Source organism: Eschrichtius robustus, chromosome 20 (genome assembly GCF_028021215.1).
Source record: "Eschrichtius robustus isolate mEscRob2 chromosome 20, mEscRob2.pri, whole genome shotgun sequence".
In the NCBI taxonomy this organism is placed as follows: Eukaryota; Metazoa; Chordata; class Mammalia; order Artiodactyla; family Eschrichtiidae; genus Eschrichtius; species Eschrichtius robustus.
In genome coordinates, this window is record NC_090843.1 from 21562003 (window position 1) to 21574626 (window position 12624).

General features: G+C 51.3%; 1 long non-coding RNA gene and 2 other non-coding genes across 3 annotated transcripts; all 3 read left to right on the forward strand.

The window, feature by feature from the left end:
- The first annotated feature begins 4325 nt into the window (after positions 1 to 4325).
- On the forward strand, positions 4326 to 11668 carry LOC137754267 (uncharacterized). The gene is made up of 3 exons (XR_011071792.1): positions 4326 to 10527; positions 10655 to 10694; positions 11104 to 11668. It is a non-coding gene; the product is annotated as an uncharacterized lncRNA (long non-coding RNA).
- LOC137755689 (U2 spliceosomal RNA) lies at positions 4553 to 4743 on the forward strand. The gene has a single exon (XR_011072079.1). It is a non-coding gene; the product is annotated as a U2 spliceosomal RNA (small nuclear RNA).
- On the forward strand, positions 10309 to 10499 carry LOC137755691 (U2 spliceosomal RNA). The gene has a single exon (XR_011072081.1). It is a non-coding gene; the product is annotated as a U2 spliceosomal RNA (small nuclear RNA).
- Positions 11669 to 12624: the final 956 nt, after the last annotated feature.

The window sequence follows — 12624 nt, forward strand, 5'->3', positions numbered from 1 at the left end:
ATTTTAACTCATATCAGCCCTCAGGGAACTTCCCGTGCTGTTAACTGATTGTAGCCACTTGCACATTGCATTTTTAATAGAGCTTGTTATTATACAAGACCCAGAATCTTTTGTGGTGGAAAGAACAGCGAGTAGAGTTAGAAGCAGCGTGGGCCGGGTAGACCTTATGAAATACCGGCTGCGTTATTGATCAGGCGTGCGAATATGATCTAGCGGCTCTACCACCCTGATCAGTTTCCTCCCCTGCAGGGTAGGGGTAATAATACCTCCATCCTAGAGGTGTTGTGATGATGGAAGGAAATAATCCATGTCACACGTCGGGTTCAATAAACAGAGGCTTTTATTATTGTAGTAGTTCACGAATTTAAGATGCCATCTTTTGTGAGAGGTACCGTTATTTTACCTAGCCCTAAGAAAGACAGGACGAAAAGACACCAAGAAAGACGTGCTGCGATGTAAACAGCGACAGTGCTTTCTCCTCCGGGCCTCGAATGTAAGACGCATCCTGGTTTCTGAGATGGAAAGGTGCGAAAGAGATGGGCATCTTGGGATGGACAAAATCAGGCATCACTATGGAGTGTGACGCCTTCTGTTGGGGGCTGTTGAAAGACCAAAAAGAAAATGTGGGGATTTGCTGGCCTCCGTAATGGCAGGCAAGTTTTGAAAAGCCCAGTTCTTGGTTGAGTCTAACTGAGTTTGATGGATCCAGTCTAGCTGGACAGGAAACTTGCTCTCCAGCACACAGACTCTTCTGTTGTAGCGCCAGGACCCCGGGCACGTTCGGGGTGGGGGCAGGGGGGGCGAGGAGCCGACGGTCTGCTGGTCCACGCACACCCCTGATCACGTTGCTGGGGAAAACGATCTCCCTTTCCGACTGCAAAGTCAGACAGACTGATCCAGTTCTGTTGCTAGTCATAAAAGCGAAAGCTTTTGCTTTGTGGCTGGGAAAAAGGAGAAGGCGGGAGAAGGGAGAATTGAGGGCGAGAGGGCGGGGTCAGAGAGAAGGGAGAGGAGGTCAGAGAAAACAAAGCGGTGTCTCCCTCCCCGTCTCTTCAACTAGGGAAAGCTGACAAGTGAGGAAAAGAACCTGAGGGAGCTGTCCAAGAGGTCAGGGTAAAACTTGAGGTGAGGGCAGGGCTGCTGCAGGGCCAGGAAAAACAGATACAGTGAGGCCTGGACTTGAAGAGGCTGTCCTCCCCAGCCGGCAGGGCACCCAGCAGACCTCTGAGGCCCAGGGATGGAACACGTAGAAGCACTTGGAGTTGGCAGCCTTGGCGTGGGCAGACCTTATCTGAGTGTGCAAGGCTTCCCCGGCAGCAAAGAGCAGTGGATGTGGTTGAGTGGCAGCCAGAGGAGAGGAATGGAAGAACACGGCGGATGCCCCTTGCTGACCACGGGGACAAGGTCATGTTCACCTGTGTGATCCCAGGACCCACACAGTGACAGGCACAGAGTTAAGGTGTGATACCAGAGAATCAGTTGAATCAAGACTCTTAAAAACAGGATATCAGAAGGTTTTTTAAAAAAAAGAGAAGTCCAATATATATATATATACATATATATATATATATATATATATATATACACATACATATATATATATGTGTGTGTGTGTATATATATATGTATATATGTGTGTGTGTGTATACACACACTTTTTAATATGATAAAGTTGGCATCTGAAACTGATGAGAAGATGGACTATTTCATATATGATATTGGGACAACTGGGTAGCCATCCAGACAAAATAAAGTCAGATGTATACCTGAACTCAGATACTAGGACAAATGTGAAGTAGGTTAGAGAAGGAAACACAAAAAGATCAACAGTTCAAAAGACGGCGGGCAGGGGATAGGAACGTGCAGTTCACAGAAAATAATAATGGATCTCAAGCACATGAAAAGCTGTACAACCTTGCTCATAGTAAGAGATAACATTGGATATTATGCAAAAGTTAGATAACATGACGGTTGGGCAAGGCTGTGGGAAACAGGCACTGGTTGAGAAGGCTATCTGTGCTCTTCCAGTCTCTGTCTCTGGCTTATCCTTTCCAACTCCCTGGCAGCAATGATAACTGGGTCCATGGTGAGATTGTAGGACACTTGGACAAAGGCTCACCAGCCAGCCACGTCCTGGTGTTGCCTGAACTTTTATAGGCACTTTGGTCTGTACACATGGATGTGAGCTGGCTGAGGGGCACTGACTCACGTTAACCAAACTCACAGGAAGCTGGTGCGTGAATTAGAATGCTAAGTCGTTAATTTACAGAGGGAGATGCTCCTTTGCAATGACAGAACAGGCGTGTCTGCAATCCCAGGTACCTCATTCTAAAGATCAAAATACCTAGGAAGCTAAATTGGTGAGCACAGGATGACCTGATGAACATGGAAGCAAGCAGAAATGTAGTGAGACACAGTGAGGGTCGTAATAATTACCACAAGCCAGGAGGTCTGCTAATCTCTTTCTGTATGGGCAAATCGCATTATTTAATATTTACACATTCACGTGTTCAGCCAAATTCATGTGTTGGGCTTCCCTGGTGGCGCAGTGGTTGAGAGTCTGCCTGCCAATGCAGGGGACACGGGTTCGAGCCCTGGTCTGGGAAGATCCCACATGCCGCGGAGCAACTGGGCCCGTGAGCCACAACTACCGAGCCTGCGCGTCTGGAGCCTGTGCTCCGCAACAAGAGAGGCCGCGACAGTGAGAGGCCCGCGCACCGCGACGAAGAGTGGCCCCCGCTCGCCGCAACTGGAGAGAGCCCTCGCACAGAAACGAAGACCCAACACGGCCAAAAATAAATAAATAAATAAAATATGGTATGAAGGTTAAAAAAAAAAAAAAGAAGTGAAATATCAAATTCATGTGTTCGTGTGTCTAGTATGTGTCAGGCCCGATTCTAAACACTGAGGAGATAAATGTGGACAAAACGGACCAAGTTCCCTGCCCTGGAGCTTACATGCTATTAGGCTAGAAGGCAATAAACAAATACATGTATAAGATGCCAGGTGATATGTGCTATGGAGTAAAATAAAACCAGGTGAATGAGGAAAGAGTAAGCACAGGACTATATGTTAATGTTCTCATTTTCTAGATGAAGAGGGTAAGCTACAGAGAAGTGACTTGCCTGCGATATTTTCCCTTATGTTTGGTACTTACAGGAATACCATATTCCAGGCATGTCTCGTAATTCTTAAGATTATGTCTAATAATTTCTCATCTCCTGATCTCCAACTTACAGGTAACGTGGCTACATCGAAGACACACGGTTAGGCGGGGAGGCCAAGTCACGCGCCAGGTCACATGATCATTAACAGGTAGAGAGGGGTTAGAGACTAGGTGTTCCCAGTGTCTGCCCTTAACCGCTGCACCAGACGGCTCGTTTCGTTCCTGTCTCTCTTCAGACAGACCTGTGTGTCAGGCTCAGCGACACTTACTCTCATCGTGGGCGGGACACACAAGAACAACTTCTCTTTCTTTTGGTGCCCTCTTCTAGGTCCCGTGCTCTTCATGGATGGATCCGACCTCTTCCGCTAACTAGCTGTGTAGTCTGGGGCAAAGTTGCTCACCCTCTCTGTGTCAACCGCTCCATCTGTAGGTAAACTTTGAAAGTCTGATATAAGGAAAGCACTTAGCGCAAAGCCCGGCCCAAACAATAAATGTTTCCTATTGTGTTGTTACAGGCAATACAGGCAACTGCTCAGTTGTTTCAGTGTCACGGCCATGACGCCTTCACTGGAACCTCGTTGGACCCTAGGGCCCACATTCTAGACTACCAAACCAAGGTCGCCTCATTAGCTCCCTTTATACTCCCTCAGCCCCACACGGTAGGCACTAAGGTTTCCACTTCTCAGCTGGGGAATTAAGGCTCTGGAGGTGAAGGAGCTTGCCCTAGTGGCCTGCAGCGGGGGCAGGGCGGGGGTCCTGACAAGCAGGGCAGCAGTGCTCGCAGGGCGCGATCTCGGGTCCCAAGTTCTCTCTGCAGCCCCTGCCAGGCGACACCGGACAGGCACCCCTGGACTCCCAGCCTTCGACTGGGTCTTCGGCCTGGACAGAGCCAGCCCGTGGGACCCTATTGTCTTCACAGTGAAGACCAGATGACGTTTTTCGTACTCGGACCAGTCTGCTGCACATCAATTCCACAGACGCCCTCCTCTATTCTCCCAACCCCAATTCCCCTGAATTCTGTCTTTACGCGAGCGCTGGTGCCAAAGAAGAGGTCCGCCCCAGCCCAGCCTCCGCTCATGCGCGCAGAGGCGGTGCCGAGGACTGGGCCGATCAACCCGCGCGGCTCCACCTACCCGCGCGGAAAGGGCGGGGCATGCAAATTGCAAATGGCGCTTCAGCCCGAGGACGACGAAGCTGCCGCAGGTACAGAATTCCTCTTCCACGATGTAGAGGATGAAAACTCTTCACGAGAGTGTGGTGTGGTGCCACCCACAGTACTGTCACTGAAGCAAAGGAAGTGAGACCTCGAGTGAGCAGTGACAGGGGTCACACTGAGTCCAATATGGATGAGAGGAGGACGGTGACAGTGAAGGCGGGTGGCTGGGGATCGCTTCTCGGCCTTTTGGCTAAGATCAAGTGTAGTATCTGTTCTTATCAGTTTAACATCTGATACGTTCTCTATCCGAGAACAACGTATTAAACGGATTTTTGGAGCCAGGAGTTGGAGTGGGAGCTTGCTCCCTCCACTCCACGCATCGACCTGGTATTGCAGCGTTTCCAGGAACGGTGCACCCCTCTGGGGGCAATACTTCGAGTTCAGAAAGAAAGAACCGTGTTTCTGTTTTCTTTTGTCTGTCGCTCGGTCGGTTAGTAAGTTTTCCACGTTGGGAGAGTTCAAGTGTTTTCGTTCTTTTGTTTCTCAGGCGTGTCCTCATCGAAGTTCCTTGGGTGGGTTTCGTTCTTGTAGATTGAAACGTATAGGTTACGGGCGTTCGCGTCTTCTTCAGAGAGAAGTAAGGCTACTTGGGGAAAAGGAAGGGAAAGCACGCTTACTGAGAACTTTTCCACGAGTGCCCCGCGGGGCAGCGTCGGGCGCGGCTGCTTTCTTGTTTGGAGAGGAAGCCCGACGAGCCGCAGCTGACTGTGCCCCCTGCTTTGTCTTTGTGTGGTTTGGCTCTTTTTTTTCGTTCATCACGGTGAAAGAGAAAGAGTGGTCTGCGCCCGGGAAAAAAACCGGCGCACAGCCGTGCAGACACCACGCCAACCGTAAATGAGGCCGAGTGCTGAGATCTCTTTCCGGAGTTTGTGATTCAGTGGGTCTCGGGCTGTGAGGCCCACGAATGTGTCTTTCTAACACGTTCTCAGGGGCTGAGAATGTTGCTGGTCGGGGGACCACCTTACCGCCATCACTGATGTGGGAGAGCAGTTGCAGGCCTGGCCTTAGCGTAGACCCCCGTAAGGCCGTGGGCACACTGCTCTCATCTCTTGTCAGCTTCAACGTCTTTTTCTCTAAAAGGGGATGGAGATCCTTATCTCCTGGTGTTATCATGAGAATTAAGTTAAGATGGAATGTGTGAAGTGCTCAGCCAAGGGACTGGCACACACACAGTCCTCTATGTCTCATAGCTGTTAGTGTGGCCCAGGAAGCCAGTGTAGTCTTCCCCAGAAAACATACAGAGTAATATGTACGCATTGACCACCCCGTGCCATTTCTTTTCCAGTGTGTGTGACTTACAAAGTCAGTGCTTCTCCATCTTTAATGTGCACAGGGGGCTCCCCTGTGGCCCTTACTGGAATGCAGATTCTTGTTCAGTAGGGGTCACGGACTGAATTGTGCCCCCAAAGTTCGTATCTTGAAGCCCTAGTGGGAGGGGAGGCCTCTGGGGCCAATGAGGTTAAGAAGAGGTCAGGAGGGGTGGGGCCCTCTTGTTGGGATTAGCTCCCCGATGAGTGGGGGCACCAGCGCGCTTGTTCTTTCTCTCTCTATCCAACACGTGAGGAGAGGGAGGGGAGTCCGCCATCTGCAAGCCAAGAGAGGGATCTCCCCAGAACCCTGCCACGCTGGCACCCTGATCGGGGACTTCCAGTCTCTCCAGCACGGTGAGAAAATACATTTCAGTTCTTTAAGCCACGAGCCTGTGGCATTTTGTTTTGGCAGCCCTGGCAGCCCCATCAAACTAAGACCGGAGGTCTGACTTGGTGCCTGCATCCTGCGTTTCTCACCAGCTCCTGGGCGATGTGGATGCTGCTGGTCACAGACCGCACTTTGAGCAGCAAGGGCCTAGAACCGATTACTAGAAAGTGACCCTAAAGGCTGTATATTCTCCCTGACGATGAGTACTTTTCAATGTTCTCCTGTGAATCTACAACAGAGATCTGTTATTATAACCCCAAACTCTTAACAGCTCTGGCTTGTCAGAGGCACTCAGCAAATCATTGCCAGAGACAAGAATGGATGAGCCAAGGGTTGTGCCTGACCGTTGGCTGCCTGGCCTCGGGGGAAGACCTCTGCCCTTGGAAGACCTTTGGAAGCATCGTGGGTGAGTCAGGCAGCCTCTCTCCCCTCTGAGACTTGGGGGTGATAACACTTCCTCGGGGTACTGTAAAGGTAAAATGAGATTGTGACCAGGAATGTGCCATAAGCAGTGCCTGGCTCACACACAGAGGCACTAACAAACCGTCGGTGAGCAGATCTGAGCCCCACGAACGGTTTCTTGGCCTCTGGACTGGAACTCCTTGATGCAACGCTCATGTTGGCCTCCTGACCTGGAAGCTGACCAGACTGTCCCGGTCAGGGCAGCCGGCGGGCCCGGGGCGGGAGGATAAGAATGGGGGGGCGGGGCGGGGCGGGGGGAGATGAGGGAATTTATTTAGAGCCACTTTTTATTTTCTGTGACGTGGAAAATACTTCTGTGCCTGGCCTTCACCCATTTTTTCCCTATTGAATGGTTGTTCTTTTATAATTACTTCTAGGAGCTCGTTATGTGTTAGAAAGATAAGTACTTTTTCTGTGATTGGGGTTGCAAATATTTATTCTTACTTGTTTTGTCATAAATCACCTGTGACACCCCGGGGCAGGTGCTGGGAGTAGACAGAGGCAGGCCAGAAGCCATTCCTGCCCTCAGGGCGCCTCCAACCCAGGATGGGGACTTAAGACACCGGCCCAGATGGCCAGAACACCAAGCAGGACAAGGAGGAGGCCAGTGAGAGATGAACAGATGGTTGGGGTGTTTGGACCACAGCCACCCCTTCTCAGGGAAGCCAAATGAGTTGAGCAGAAGGTGGTCTGATGCACACAGATCTGAACAGGGCTCATGGGATGGGGGGGAGGGGGGCCTGAAGAGCCTTGTCAGGCACATCACACATTGTCTCATTTGACCTTCATCCATTCGTGCAACAAATATTCACCGAGTGCCAAGTACATACGGAGCACTACCACAGGTGCTGAGGAAAGAGCAGCAAACAAAGCCTTTACCATCAAGGTGAAAAGCAGTACAGCACTCATATCTGTATATGCGTGAGTAGACCTACATACCTATGTGTCTGTGTGTCCGTATCTATGTGTATAACTATGCCACGTGACAATCATAGGTGTCAATAACGACTTGGCAGCCGGCAGAGAAATAAGACCAAGTGAAGTGGGATGTGAAACAGGAATAGCTCCGGGTGGGTAGGTGGAGATAGTTGACAGCACTGTAAAATGGAATTATTTCTGTTTTACAGGCAAGAAGTGACTTTCCCTAGAGTGTACTTATCAAGACATTCCCATGGGCTTGCATTTCCACGCGTAGCTTCACAAGTCCCCTAATCAGAGAAGCATTATCATTATCCCCAGTTAAAAAATCATGATCCCCAATTAAAAAAAAACCGAGGCCCCAGTGTTTAGTGAGATGCTTGAATGCAAATCCTGACTTTGTTTCACATTAGCTGTGTGACCTTAGGCAAGTTGCTTGGCCTCTCAGCAGCACTTCAGTCTTTAACAGCGCCGCGTGGCTTGCGGGATCCCAGTTCCCCGACCAGGGATGGAACCCGGGCCCCGCCCCGCCCCCCCCCCCCCCCCCCCGCAGTGAAAGCGCCGAGTCCTAACCACTGGGCCGCCAGGGAATTCCCTCACACACTTTAAATATTCTTAACTTTAAATATTCGTAGGCACGTTAAAAAATAAAGAGAAACGAGTGAAATTCAGTTTAATGTTTTCTTTAACTCAAGATACTTTGGCAGTTCCCTGGCGGTCCAGTGGTTAGGAGTCGGGGTCGGGGGTGGGGGGGCCGGGTTTGATTCCTGGTCGGGGTTACCGGGAGCTGCGGCGCGGCCACAAAAATAGGACAAAAAACAAAAACAGATATCTGAAATATCACTTCAACACGTAATTAATAACGGAAATTACGGAGATATTTGACAGTTTTTAATACTAAGCCTTTGCAATCCCATGTGTATTTTACACTTAACAGCACATATGGATTAGGAGGAACCACCTTCCTAGCGCTCCCCAGCTGCGAGTGGCTAGTGGCTGTGACAGCTCAGGTCAACAGAATGGGGATGAGAGTGGAGGGAAACGAGTGAGGCGCTTGTCTTGGCCAAAAAATTTCAGGGAGCACCAAAAACCCAGTAATCAAAATAAATCTCTCGATTATCTTAGAATCCAGGTAAGATGAATTGTATCAAAATAGTACTTATCTTGATTGCTGAAGAGCGTTTCGGGGCGGCACTCCCTTAAATGTCCCCCCACCTCCCCGCCCCGAAGGCTAGTTTCTCAGTGGCCTCACCTAGTCTTGGCCCCGGATGATAATACTAATACCCACCCCGTGGAGTTATGGGGAGAATCAAATGAGTTAATACACACGGAGCGCTCGGCAGAGGGGCGGGCTCTGGGAAGGGCTCAGGCAGCCCCCGCCATCAGGCTTTCCCTGCGGCAGGGTGAAACGACCCACTGGGTTTCAGTCCTACGTCAGTGATACCTTCTAGCTCTTCTGAGATCCAGTGAAAGAAATAGAAACTCCCCAACTAAAGTGAAGCTCTGTTAGGAAGGGGGATGGAAAAGGTTTACGCTGCCTGGGCAGCCTGCAGCCTTTGCCACAGAGAAGCGTTGCCGCTGCGAAACTTTATCCCCGCTTTGCCAGAGGCCTTAATTTATTTACGGTCCTTGATGCCCAGAGCGTCCCTGGCAGTCACTCTCCTCTCTGGTGTCCTGCCACCCCAGGCCAGATCTTCCCCTCTTCAGCCCTGGATCGGGCCAGGACCCTCCTAAGTGCTTCCCTGATTCAGTCTGTTTTGCACACCTTTTGTTCACTCAACAAACGTTTCCTGTGCACCTCCTACAGGCCGGGCACTGGGCTAGTGCTGGGATACAGAGGTTAAGTGCTGACGAGGGTCGCCGCCCTCAAGGATCTCAGATTTCAGTGGCGGAGATAAAGGACTGCCCCCAACGAGTGGTGAATGGTGGACTTGAAGTCCGGGGTGGGATGAAATACAAAGGAGGGCCGCAATCATCCTGGGGTGGGGTGGGGTGCGGAAGAGCCCACGAGGAAGGCTTGCTGGGGCAGCTGAAGCCCAAGCGGAGCCCAGAGGCTCTGCGTTAAGAATTAGACAGGTGAGGAGGAGGTGTAGGGAAAGGAGGTCTCAGGAAGAGGAAGCTTTCTGTAGGAAGCCCGGCATCTGGGTTCATTCGTAGAAGCACCGACGGACGCAGGCGCTTGAGTTGGAGAGAATCCCTCCAGCTGCTCAGCCCGGCCCTCCACATCCACACACCTCCTCCCTTCCCCACTGTGGGCCATCCGCCTTCCGCCTGGCAGGGAGATGAACCCACCGGCCCTGGGAAGCCCCCCTCTAGATCTTCCGCTCCCCGGACTCAGAATGAGTCCCCCACCCGACCCTACGAAGCGGAGGCCTATTTAACACATATGCAGTCTGGGCGTTTCTAGCGAATGTGTCTTGCGACCTCGTCTTCAGGAAAACTCTCAGCCGACGGCTCCTCCCACAGCCCCCTCTAGCCGCCCACCCGGAATCCCCTACGGTTCGGTCTTTCGTGTCCGCTTGCATTGATGCCAAAGAAGAGCTCCCCCGCAGCAGCCCAGAGGATAAGGTCAGCCCGCCGGAGCCACGCCCCCCTTGGGCGGGCGGGGGCGGGGCATGCAAATCAGAAATGGCGCTTCAGCCCGAGAACGACGAAGCTGCAACAGATCCAGAATTCCTCTTCTACAATGTAGAGAATAAAAAATCTGCACGAGAGTGTGGTGTAGTGCCACCCACAGTATTGTCACCGAAGCAAAGGAAGTGAGACCTCGAGTGAGCAGTGACAGGGGTCACACTGAGTCTAATATGGATGAGAGGAGGACGGTGACAGCGATGCGAGGGGCCTGGGTATCGCTTCTCGGCCTTTTGGCTAAGATCAAGTGTAGTATCTGTTCTTATCAGTTTAATATCTGATACGTTCTCTACCCGAGAACAACATATTAAATGGATTTTTGGAGCTGGGAGTTGGAGTAGGAGCTTGCTCTGTCCGCTCCGCGCATCGACTTGGTATTGCAGTGTTTCCAGGCCTGGTGCATGCCCTCCCGGGGGTAATAACTGATGTCTAAAAAGTAAGAGCTCTGTGTTGTTTTTCGCTATGTGCGCTGCTTTAGTGGAGCTTTTCCTGTCTGAGTGGCCCACTACCTTTCCGTTCTCGGTAGTGTTTTTAAGAACTTTTTGCGTTTGTTTCTCTTGTAGGCTTGTTTCCATGAGATACGTGGTATTTGCAGAAGAAAGAGTAAGTTGGTCGGCTTGAGAGACGAACCGCTAGAAGAGAGAGAACTCTCTCACGGTTTCCCACTTTTCAGCATTGGGGAGGGTTCATCGTGCTGTTTGGCGGACAGACCAACGACCAGAAGAAACTGACTGCTCTACCATATCTCTGTGTGCTGTGGCTGTTTTCGCATTCACCTTGCCGTGTCTCTCCGTGTCTTTTTCTCTTAGCAACTGAACGTCCCTTTCTCCATTTTTCTCTCATTTCTGCCATGTTTTAAACCCTGTTCTTGGGCTAAGAATTTCTTTTCTTTTCTGCCTTCTTTCTAAGTGGAGTTTTGTGCTTTTGCTCAAACTTGGCGTGCTCCGGAGGGCATAGTTTCTGCCCCACAGCCTTCTTACGGGGCCTCTCTCCCCCATTCCTCCGTCTGTAGAAACCAGGAAAGGAGCGGAGGGGGTATCCAAGCTTCCTCTTGCTGTTCCCAGACCGTTTCCACGCCACCCTCAAGGCACAAGGAAAACAGTAACTTGAGTCTTCTGTCTTCCGTCTCTACTTTCCCCGGCTTCTTTTGGTGTCTCCAGCATTACTCCTGTCCTCATGGTTCCTGATGTCAGTATCCACAGGCAGAAAAGGATCGAGCGGGAGGGCAGCTCCCGCTGAGAGCCACGAAGATCCACCCGGAATGTAGGTATAAATGATGGGCTTTCCGGGCTTCCCTGGTGGCTCAGTGGTTAACAATCCGCCTGCCAGTGCAGGGGACACGGGTTCGAGCCCTGGTCCAGGAAGATCCCACAGGCCCCGGAGCCACTAAGCCCGTGTGCCACAACTACTGAACCTGCGTGCTGCAGCTACTGTAGCCCGCACGCCTCGAGCCCGCAACAAGAGAAGCCACCGCAATGAGAAGCCCGCGCACCGCAACGACCAGTAACCCCCGCTCGCCGCGACGAGAGCAAGCCCCCGAGCAGCAACGAAGATCCAACGCAGCCAAAAATAAATAAATAAATACATTTATATTAAAAAAAAAAAAAAAAGTGATGGGCTTTTCACTTAGGTGTGTGGGTTGGTTGTACTGTATACAGCTGACTGACCGACAAGGAGAGGTCAGTGCCACTGAAGGAGTTTTATTACTTACAGTTCCCAAGAGAAGAGGGCACGCCACACCCTGCAGCGAGCCACATGGGGGACTCGGCCTGGCCTGCTTGGTTGGGAGGCAGGAGAGGAGAGTGTATGGCCTTTATCGTCCTGGGGAGGGGAGGGGAGGGGAGGGGAGGGCAGGGGAGGGGAGGGTGGGAAGAATGGGCAGAGGCAGCAGGGTAGGCAAGTTTGAGCAAGGTTCGGATTGGACCATTAGAATAGCATTCGGTGAGCTTTGGGCTACAGGGCTGTTCTCTAGTTGTGAGGTACCGGGCCCTGGGGTGAGAGAGGGCAGGGGAAATACTAGCTGGAGTGTGAGAGTAACTAGAGGAGGCAGTTGCAGATACGGGTGTTGGAAGATTGCTTTGCACGTGAACGGCAGGCTCCCAAAGCAAGCAGGTTGCATTTCCAGGAATTAGTTAGTCCTGGGAGGGGCAGTCTCTTCCAGGCCAGCAGGCCCTCAAGATGTCAAAGCATCGTAAATTATAGAAAAATTTAAAACATGATTAATCCAGTGGATGATCATTTTATTTGAACTTTCCAGTCTTGGGATTACCTAGGGGTAGAGTGTGGAAAGGCAAAGAGGGCGCTAGTAGAAGCATTCGACATACACCTCTCCTACCAAGGCATCCCCCCCGCAGCACGAGATCAGATTCCAATGAACAGTATACACTGGGGTTTATTCATTCAAGAAATATGGATTGAGGGACTTACTTCCCCGGTGGCGCCGTGGTTAAGAATCCGCCTGCCAATGCAGGGGACACGGGTTCGAGCCCTGGTCCGGGAAGATCCCGCATGCCGCGGAGCAACTAAGCCCGTG